The 9277-nt window shown below is 45.3% G+C and overlaps 1 pseudogene; it reads left to right on the forward strand.

Moving 5' to 3' along the window:
* The first annotated feature begins 2269 nt into the window (after positions 1–2269).
* Positions 2270–9277, forward strand: part of LOC111539178 — a 65548-nt pseudogene continuing 58540 nt past the window's right edge.

A 9277-nucleotide genomic window follows, 5' to 3' on the forward strand; every position in this document is an offset into this window, starting at 1 on the left:
CCTCCCTCCTTGGCCTCTCGAGTAGCCGAGACTACAGGCACGTGCTGCCACGCCCAGATATTTTTTAAAGTTTTTTGTAGAGATAGGGTCTTGCTATGTTGTCCAGGCTGGTCTCAAACTCCTGGACTCAAGCAATCCTCCTGCCTTGTCTTCCCAAAGTGTTGGTATTACAGGCGTGAGCCATTGCACCCGGCCTGTTCTGGGTATTTTGTATAAATGAAATCGGTATGTGACCTTTTATGTCTGACTCCTTCCACTTAGCTTAATGTTTTCCATGGTCTTCCCCATTGCATCATGTATCAGTTCTTTATTTCTTTTTGTGGCGTAATAATATTCCATTATGTGTATCCACTGCAATTTTGTTGATCTACTGATCTGTAGATAGACTTTTGGCTATTGTGAGCATTGCTGCTGTGAACATTCATGTGTAAGTGTTCGTGTATCTGTTTTCAATGATTTTGGATATACCTAGGAGCCGGATTGTTCCATCATGTGGTAACTTCTATGCTTAACTTTCTTTTTTTTTTGAGATGTAGTCTTGCTCTATTGCCCAGGCTAAAGTGCAGTGGTGTGATCTCAGCACACTGTAACCTCTACCTCCCAGGTTCAAGCAGTTCTCCTGCCTCAGCCTCCTGAGTTACTAGGACTACAGGTGTCCACTAGCACGCCTGGCTATTTTTTTTTTTTTTTTTTTTGTATTTTTAGTAGAGACGGGATTTCACCATGTTGGCCAGGCTGGTTTCAAACCCCTGACCTCGAGTGATCCACCTGTCTTGGCCTCCCAAAGTGCTTAGGATTACAGGTGTGAGCCACTGCGCCTGGCCTGTATGTTTCTTTTGAGAAGTCTCTTGATTCTTGCCACTATGAGGTGATTTTATCCAACTATTACAGGAAAGAAAATGGGAGCTCAGAAGGTCGGACTGGTTGTTCAAAGTCACCCAGCTAGAGAGCTGCGCAGCTGAGACTAATACACAAGTCTAGCTGTTGAGAGCACCCTGAGCACATTACCTCATGCTGTACCTTGCGTGTCTTGTTGTTGTTTCCATTTTTCAGATGAAGAAACAGTTCCACACACTAAGAGACTTACTGAGGGTACAGTTAGTTTCAGGAGAGCTGGTAGTTTTCATTCCATATAGAACTGGACCTGATAATTATTGCTTATCCTAATAAATGCACTTCATTTATCATGCTGTCTTTTTTTTTTTTTTGAGACAGAGTCTCGCTCTGTTGCCCAGGCTGGAGTACAGTGGCACGATCTTGGCTCACTGCAACCTCTGCCTCCCTAGTTCAAGCGATTCTCCTGCCTCAGCCTCCCGAGTAGCTGGGGACTACAGGCATGCGCCACCACACCCAGCTAATTTTTGTATTTTTAGTAGAGATGGGGTTTCACCACTTTGGCCAGGATGATCTCAATCTCTTGACCTTGTGATCCACCTGTCTCGGCCTCCCAAAGTGCTGGGATTTACAGGCGTGAGCCACCGCGCCTGGCCTGTCTTCTTTAATCAATCACATCTTATATCCAGCAGTCATAAATGAGTATGCTAGAATCATGGACTGCTTGGAAGTCTTTTTATCTGGTGTTTACCTAGTGATCTGTTGGTAGAAATTTGGGCTGCTTATTAAATATTAATTATTTTTAATTATTGAATATCAGATCTGGTTTCTACATGGAATGAAGACTACCAGTTCTCCTGAAACTAATTGATTATTGAGGTATGTTTCTTTTCCTTCCCTGGTGATGTGCAAAGAGAATGAAAAGGGAAAAGGGGCCAGGAAGGAGATGTTTTTTCTCCTTCATACATTCAACAGCTAATCTGAGTACCAGCTGTGTACAAGGCACTAACCTAGATGCCTGGGACACATAATGAACTAAGTAGACAAAGGCTCCTACCCTTAATCACTGAGTTTTATTCTAGTTGGGGGAGAGGGTGACAGATAATAAACAAGAGTCATAATATGAATTCATTGTAGAGTATGTGAGAAAGGCGAACTGTGGGGAGAAGAGCGCAAGGTAAGGGAGTGAAGGAGTGTTGGGGAGAATGGGATTGCAATTTCAGCAATGGTAGTGGTATGAACTGAATGTTGGTGTCTCCCCCAAATTTGTATGTTCAAGTCCTCACTCTAATGTGGCTGTATATGGAGATGGGGCCTCTAAGGAGGTAACTAAGATGAAATGAGTTCGTAAGGATGGGCACTGATTCAACAGTATTAGTGTTCTTACAAGAAGAGACACGAGTTCTCCCTCTCACTTTTTCTTCCCACATGCATGCACTGAGGAAAGGCTGTATGAGGACACAGCAAGGAGGCTGCCGTTCACAAGCTGAGAAGAGAGCCCTCACAACAGACAGAATTGGCTGGAGCCTCAACCTTGGACTTTCAGCCTCCAGAACAGAGCAAATAAATGTGTGTTGTTAAGCCACCCAACTCCATGGTGTTTTGTTATGGCAGCCCACACAGTGATGGAATATCTAATGTGAGGAAGTGACATTTGAACACATCTGAAAGTGTAGAAGGCAGCCAAGGGCATCTGAGGTAAGGACATTTTAGACAGAGGAACCAGTCATTGCAAAGGGCCTGAGGCAGGCGTGTACCAGGCGGGGTGAGGAGCACAGGGAGGCTGGGTTGGCTGGGGCAGAGTGAGTGGAGCAAACAGAGGCGCCGTTTCAGGAGATAAGGTCAGACAGATGATTGTGTAGGGTAGGGGTTCCCCAACGTTTTAGGCCCATAGTGCCCTTAGTGTCGTAGTAATTTTTTACGATGCCCCTACGTCAAAGAAAATAACTAATGGTTTGGATTTACAAGTGGTTGGGTTCTAACAATTTTATAGTAGTAATATGACTGATACTGCTGTATAACCTAGAACATAGAAAGTACCCTGTAGTGTCCCGGTGAATGCTGCCTTGGAGTGCCTTGGTGCACAGTTTGGGAATAGCAAATGTAAGGGGGTGTTGGGCATTTCAAGGATTTGGTTTTGGATTTTGGGAACTACTGCAAGGATTTTGAGCAAAGGAGTGACATGATATATTTTAAAAGATTGCTCTGGCTGTTGTGTTGAGGATAGTACTGAGGCTTTTGCTAGAATCCAGGCAAGAAATGACAGTGATTAGGGCGGTAGCTGTGGAGGTGGTGAGAGGAGAATTGGGAAATGGTGGATATTTTGAATATAGATTGAAGAGGATTTCCTGGTGCATTTAATGTGAGAGTAAGAGAGAAAAGAGTCAGTGGTATTTCCCAAAGTTTTTGACATGAGCAAATGGAAGTATTAAGTTAGCAAGTGTGATAGAGAAGGCTGTGGATAGAGCAAGTATTGGGAGTATCTGGAGTGTTGTTTTGGACATACAGGTTTGCTCTATTAATACCCCAGTGGAGATGTCATGTGGGCAGTTGTATTAAGTCTGGTGTTAGAGAGAGAGAGATCTAGGGGTCCTGAGAGATCTGGGGGTCCTAAGCAGTTAAAGCTATGAGACTAGGTGAGATCACTAAGGGAATGTGTTGGTCAGGGTCCAGAAGACAGAAGCTGCATAGTATTGTGAATGAGGTAAGTGTAGTATAAAGAATTATTGAGTGGAAAAGATTAATTCTAAAAGGCTAATGAGAACGCTGAAGAATATTCCTGGGCTGAGGGACAGTACTTGAGGAACAAATTTGGAAGACAAGTCCCTCCCCAAGGCTGGGACCTGAGCTTCACTGGAGAAGGTATGGCCGTGGCTCACTGGACAGCAGAGTTTGCTGGTTTCCCTGGGCCTATGTTGGTCTACAGCCACTGGGGAAGCAGAAAGCACCCTGCCAGGGTCCATGAAGTGCTGCTGGATGTCCCTCACGTGTACCTGGTAGCCATGTGTCAGGAACCATATGGAAACACACCAGAACCAGGAAGGGAAGCCCCCTCCTCCAACACTCTGTTGGCAAAACTGAACATTGTATCAGCTGTGCAGGAGAAATGCCTACAGAGTCCAGTTCCATTATTGCAGAACAGGCAATGAAGGGTGGCTTTGGAGCAGAGAGGAAATAAATTGGAAACTGGCAATATACTAAATATGTGAGAAGAGAGGAAGAAAACTTGTCCGATAATAGGGAGAAAAAAAGTCAACAAAAGGGCACCGATGGGGAACGACCAATAAAGTAGGAGAAAAAGAAAGAATGTGGTGTCTCAGGAGTAAAGCGAAGAAAGTATCAAGGAGGGAGGCAGTGTTGAATCCACTGTGAGAAGTCAAGTAAGACAAAGGCTATAAAAACTGACCACTGGACTCAGCTGTGGGGAGGTCCTTGTGATCCTGACAAACAGTTCCAGTAGAGTAATGGGGAGTAGGGAAGATTCGAGTGGGGTTATGAAAGCATGAGAGAAGAGGAAATAGTGTACAGACAGCTTTAACTTAGGTTAGGTACTTTGTTGGAACCTTCTAAACTTTATCCTTGAACAGAATCTGGAAAACTCTACCAGGCTTTTGAATCTGTTTGTTCTCACAGATATGCTTTATAGCTGAAATCATTTCTTGGGGAATTGATCAGATACATGTAATTTGAAGCCTGGCTTATTGAATGTTAGCTTCCCTCAGCCCGAACTTGCCTGAAAGCTTGCCTCTAGCTGCTAATCTCCTGCTACATTCCAGATTGTGCCTTCTGCCCCCTTCCAAATGGGCTGTCACCAGCTTGGAGGTCAGCCTGCATGTTCCTGGAAGCCGAGAGCGAGTGTACACAGCCTCTAGGAATAGAGCAGCATGCCATGGGGCTCCAGAGTACTGGGAAGGAACCCACCGTGGTCTGTTCCATGAAACAATTGTGACTTTTTCTTTGGAACTTTCAGTGTGAGTATAACCTACACCTAGAAGCAATATGGAGTTATAGAGGGACCCTGAGTCAGGTCACATGCATTTGAACATAGTTCTTCCAATTACTTGCTGTAGAACCTTGAGAATATTTTTTATATCTCCATATCTCAGTCATATGAGAAATGGGAACATTCTCATGATCTCCAGGGATTAAACGAATGTATACAAAAGGACTGGCATATAGAAGTGCTCAGAAAGTATTGGTTGGTATTCTTATTATCGGTTTCTAATTTTATATGGAAGTATATGACAGGAAAATAAGGTTCACCTATGTTATACAGCATGTGGCAATACTTCAGTTTTTTATTGCCAAATAATATTCCACTGTATGGTTATGCAACATTGTATGGTTGCTAGATATGTGAATTGTTTCTGCTTTTTGGCCATAATGAATTATGATGCTGTGAACCTTTGCAAAACTCACCTTTTGTGTAAACATATATTTTCATCTCTCTTGGTACATGCCTAGAAGTAGAGTTGTTGAATATCAGACGGTGACTCTATATTCAACCATTTTAGCAATTACTAGACTGTTTCTCAAAGCAGCTGCACCATTTTACATTTCCACTGGTAGTGTATGATGGTTTTAGTTTTTCCACATGTCCAGTCCAATCAGTCTTGATTTACATCTCTCCAGTCAGATAAGTCCATCCTCTTCCTTGTACGATAAGGAGCAAGTAAGGACCTCAAGGTCTCATGTGTCAAAGCGCCACAAGTATTACATCATTTTTAATTCAGTTGGTATCTTAGACTCTAAAACTTTGGTTTCCTTAAAACCAGCACTGGTTGCTTGATTATAGGTTGTGTCTTTTCGATTATAGCCATCCTAGTGGGTGTGGAGTGGCATCTCATTGTAATTTTGATTTGTATTTCCCTCACAGCTGATGATGATGTTGAGCATCTTTTCACATACTTCTTGGCCATTTGCATATGGTGAAATGTCTGTTCAGATCCTTTGCTCAATTTTTAATAATATCCTTTTATTATTGAATTCTTATATTCTCTATTTACTCTAGATACAATTCCCTTATCAGATAAGTGATTTGCTACACGTTTCTTTCATTCAGTGGGTTGTCTTTTCACTTTATTGATGGTGCCCTTTGAAGAACAGAATTTTTAACTTTGATGATTTTCAGTTGCACATAAGCTTTTGTTTCTCACTGTTTTCTAGGGAACCTGGACTAAGTACCTGAGTGAGGTAGACAGTAGTTCCGTATCTGGTGAGGGAACTAAGGATCATAGAGATTAGCTAATTTTCCCAAACCACATAGCCGGCATAGAAAGAAGCCAGAATTTGCACTGAAGTCTGTGAGATCCCTTATGGACAGGGTGCAGGACATACTAAATGTGAGTTGAGCTTGCACATTGGAAGGTTGGGCGTGGTGGCTCCCAGCCACCATGGGAGGCCGAGGTGGGGGATCACTTGAGCCCAGGAGTTCGAGATCAGCCTGGGCAACACAGTGACACCCCCTCTCTACAAAAAAATACCAAATTAGCCCGGCATGGTGGCACATGCCTGTAGTCCCAGCTACTGGGGAGGCTGAGGTGGGAGGATTGCTTGAGCCTGGGTGGTTGAGGCTGCATTGAGCTGTGATCATGCCATTGTACTCCATCCATCATGGAGTGAGACCCTGATTTGGTTTGGCTGCGTCCCCACCCAGATGTCAACTTGAATTGTGGCTCCCAGAATTCCCATGTGTTGTGGGAATGGAAGGGACCCAGGGAAGGTATTTGAATCATGGGGCCGGTCTTTCCCATGCTATTCTCATGATAGTGAATAAGTCTCACGAGATCTGATGGGCTTATCAGGGGTTTCTGCTTTTGTTTCTTTCTCATTTTTCTCTTGCCATCGCCATGTAAGAAGTACCTTTTGCCTCCTGCCATGATTCTGAGGCCTCCCCAGCCATGTGAAACTGTAAGTCCAATTAAACCTCTTTTTCTTCCCAGTCTTGGGTGTACCTTAATCAGCAGCATGAAAATGGACTAAAACAGACCCTATCAAAAAAAAAAAAAAAAAAAAAAGATTGCATATTGGCACTTGGTCCTTGAATGTGCTAATGATATGTGGCATTCGTGGGCCATCTGCTGTGTGTGGGGTTCTACATACATCCTTCCTTGTATATCCTTAAGGCATTCACCTTTTCAGCCTCCAGGATGGGAAGGTTTTTTTTTGTTTTGTTTTGTTTTTGTTTTTGTTTTTGTTTTTTTTTTTGAGACGGAGTCTCGCTCTGTGGCCCAGGCTGGAGTGCAGTGGCCGGATCTCAGCTCACTGCAAGCTCCGCCTCCCGGGTTTAGGCCATTCTCCTGCCTCAGCCTCCGGGTACCTGGGACTACAGGCGCCCGCCACCGCGCCTGGCAAGTTTTTTGTATTTTTTTTAGTAGAGACAGGGTTTCACCGTGTTAGCCAGGATGGTCTCGATCTCCTGACCTTGTGATCCACCCATCTCGGCCTCCCAAAGTGCTGGGATTACAGGCTTGAGCCACTGCGCCCGGCCGGGAAGGTTTTTTGCATGATGTATCCTTTCCTCTCTTGAGGTCCTCACTTGCTCCTCATCATAGGAGGAAGGACGGATTTATCTGATTGGAGAGACTGTAAATAAAGACTGACTGGAACATATGGACCAGGGGCGGGTCTGCTGCATGGACTTTGGGCCGTGTGGGTTGCTCACTCTCCTGCCCTTTTCTTGCCCATGCAGCACTGATTTCTCACCTCTACCTTTTTGTCTGTTCCTGGTGGGTTAGGAATGTAGAGGAGAGAAGGGATGAAGATTAGTTTCTCTGGCCCCCTGAAGCATTATTTTTCATGTTGCCTCTCCACCTGTTCAGTGTTGAGTAAGTGTTGAATGAGTGGATGGGGAAACAGCCTTGGAGAAATTTACAGTCCTGCGTATCCCTACTAAGTGGTGCAAGTGAGTCAGGGAGCCAGGGTCCACACCCAAGCGCCACTCTTGGTGGTTTGTATGATTCTCTGGTTAGGGCGGCATGACGGTAACATCTCCTCCCGCTTATTCCTGCCATCTGCCGCTCTGTCTGCCTCTCATCTCCCTGGCGGCTGCTTCCATGCAGCAGGTTGGTGGACTCAGGTGCACTTTGTTCACTGCCTGGCCCTGCCACATCGTAGTTGCGGGACCACGAGCAATGGGCCAGCCATTGGCCTCTTTTCTCACATTTATTCCTTGCCCTTCTCAGTCCCAGTCTGCATGTCAGGCACCACATTTTCCAGGCTTCCCTGCCACTGGCTTCCTGTAAGGTCAGGCAGTTGGGGGCCTGGTAGAGAAAGGGAGGATGGGGAGAGGAGAGAAGCACAGTATCTGCATTACCCCTCGCTGCCTCTCAGGGGCAGCGGTGACGTTTTCGGCTGTGGCTGTGTCTCCTCTGTTTTCCCTGCTCCCACTGACTGGCTCCTTCCTTGGTGGAAACAGCTCCCCAGGGCCTGCCCATGGCTCTTCCTTTGAGTCTCAGCCCTTGAGTTGCAGTGGCTTCTCACTGTTGTTCATCTCTGGGTCACTTCATTGTCCCCTGTTTGGATTCTGGATTTTTCCGTCTCTGATATGACCCATCCCCTTTATTAAATCTCCTCTGTTGGAGTAGTTCTGTTTTGTGGCTGGTCCCTGACCTATGCAGTGTCCTCATCAGTAAAATGGGAGTGTTACTATCTCCCTTCTGGTGTGGCTGTGGGTATTCAATGAGATGGCAGCTGGTTAGTACTTACTGTTTTGTTTTCTGTACTTCAGAGGGAAGAGTGGGCCTCTCTGGGAAACAGTGCCTCTGACTTCTGCATTTTTAATTTGCCCCAAAGCCATTAGTCCTTAATTTCAGTTTCTACATGTTGCAATGGTAGGGTGGTAGCAATATCGCCACTCACCCTTCTGGAATAGTCTGGGGCTTGGGGAGAGGTGCTCCCAGTGTGGCCACGTTCCATAGCAGATCGTGTCTAGCCGGGGACTTGGGCAATATGCTGCTGTCAGCTATGAGTGTTTTTAAGTCACAGCTACTTAAAATCCCAGAAAATGGAAAGCATATAAGAGGAGTGAATGGTGCGCCGCATGCTGCCTTTCAGAGTGTGACGACAACCTCTCCTGGGGGCTTGGCAAGAGAATTGGGAGGGGTCAGTTTCCGGGGCTCTGTCCATGGGAGGAAACTGGTGCTGAGTCCAGGTTTTTCCCCCTTCAGGTCAATTTCTATTGTAATACTATCACTTAGATGTAAAAGAAAGGCCACTGGGGGGCATTTTAGAGAGAGACAAACAAAGCTCCGTGGGGGATAAAGGAAGCACATTAGAGAGAAAATCCAACTGTACCAGGGGCTTCTGCTATCCTTCTGCTGTCCTAGAACTCTGTGCAGGGGATTATTGGAAGAAACTTAATGTTTTCCTTCCTTCTTTCCTTCCTTCTTTCCTTCCTTCCTTCCTTCCTTCCTTCCTTCCTTCCTTCCTTCCTTCCTTCCAT

This window comes from Piliocolobus tephrosceles, chromosome 3 (genome assembly GCF_002776525.5).
Source record: "Piliocolobus tephrosceles isolate RC106 chromosome 3, ASM277652v3, whole genome shotgun sequence".
In the NCBI taxonomy this organism is placed as follows: Eukaryota; Metazoa; Chordata; class Mammalia; order Primates; family Cercopithecidae; genus Piliocolobus; species Piliocolobus tephrosceles.